The sequence below is a fragment of the Chelonoidis abingdonii genome, chromosome 15, assembly GCF_003597395.2.
Source record: "Chelonoidis abingdonii isolate Lonesome George chromosome 15, CheloAbing_2.0, whole genome shotgun sequence".
Classification (NCBI taxonomy): Eukaryota; Metazoa; Chordata; order Testudines; family Testudinidae; genus Chelonoidis; species Chelonoidis abingdonii.
This window is the reverse complement of record NC_133783.1, coordinates 33,652,428-33,654,149: the sequence shown is the minus strand read 5'-3', so window position 1 is coordinate 33,654,149 and position 1,722 is coordinate 33,652,428.

The window sequence follows — 1,722 nt, the reverse complement described above, 5'->3', positions numbered from 1 at the left end:
GACTACCTTCCCTCTCTTCACTACCATCCGGCCACACTTCTCCAGTCCGAATGACATCCCGATATCCTCACTGTAGATCCGCGTCAGGTGGATTAGCGAGTCGATGTCTCATTCATTCTTAGCATACAGCTTGATGTCATCCATGTAGAGGAGGTGGCTGATGGTAGTTCAACTCCTGAACCTGTACCCGTATCCAGTCCTTGTGATTATCTGGCTGAGGGGGTTTAAGCCTATGCAGAAAAGTAGCGGGGACAGTGCATCACCTTGTTATATGCCGCACTTGGCCACTTGTGCAAGCTGCCTTGAGTTGACTTCCAGTGTTGTCTTCCACAGTCCCACTGAGTTCTTGAGGAAGGTCCTTAGTGTCCTGTTGACTTTGTATATATATATGTATGTATATATATATATAATCATTGTGAAGGTCCACCTATTTATGGAATTTCTTTGTTTATTTTATGCAAATTTAATTTTAGATTCAGATTTTTAAAAAAAAAACTTCTAGGTTAGCTCACAAATCACACTAACAGTAAAAAAAAGATTTATATATTGCTGTTCCAGCTTCAGTAGTTTCAGAATCTTGATTGGATTTAGTTTTATGATACTTGATTGCTTTCTACAACAGGGAAGTCCCTAAAGCAGAATATCTTGCAGTGAATCACGCCTGTATAATGTACCCATTCAAGCAGTGTATTTCTTTTCATGAAACAGTATCTTTACTACATGATAATAGGACAGAAAACATAGAACATATTATGAAAGGTACATTGGAAATATGAGAACACTGTTAGACAACCGTCATTACCCCTGCCATATGGCAACATAGCCTTCTTTATTATTAAACAAATAAAGCTATAAAGAGAAATCTGGAATAGAATATACAGGAACTCCAAAGAACAAGGTAGTATTTTTTCACTCACCACCTTTGCTTGCCAGTCACATAGTTTTATTTTCCCAGCACTTCATTATCTCCCACCCTGTCCCAGAAAAAGTAGCTATTTGTGTAAGGGCTGGCCTTAAGCACAAGCAAAACAAGTAGCCACTTGAGGCCATGCTTTCTTGGGGAGTGGTGGAATGGGGATCTCCTGTGTAAGTTCTAGAATTTATGAGTGAGTCTTATCCCCTCTCCATCAGTGGGACCACAGGAGGAGGAGGAGGCTACTTACTGCAAATTTCCTTTTCTCTTCCATTTTAAGACTCTCCAAACTATAACTTAAGATCAGATCTATTTATCTCAGTTTTACTGGGAAAAAATACCAATGCCTCTGCTTCTTCATTGGCAAACAAACTTCTGAGCACAACTATCTTCCTACATGCTTCCAGTGTGCCCAGATAGAAATTGGGAGAAGGGAAGGAGCAGTTTGTCCTCTTCCTATGTATTATATAGTAAAATTCTTCATAGTGTGCTGCCCTTTCTTAGATTACGTCACCTATCCTAAGAATTGGATAGGATAGGAAAACCAGTGTTAAATCCACAATTTTTTTTCTTCAATGTGTTATCCCTTACATTTGGAAAACCGGCTGGCTATGTAATTAATCTTATTGAATATTACGTTTTAACATATTAGAAACTAACATTTCTATCAATGTATCAGGAGCTCCCTTGTGTACTGGTTTCCCCAAGAGAGATACACATGGCAATTTGATCCAGTGCTCTAAATTTCTAGAGGTCACTATACTGTCTTTCCAAGTTTCGTGGTGTCCTTGAACTAGTCTGTGACATGT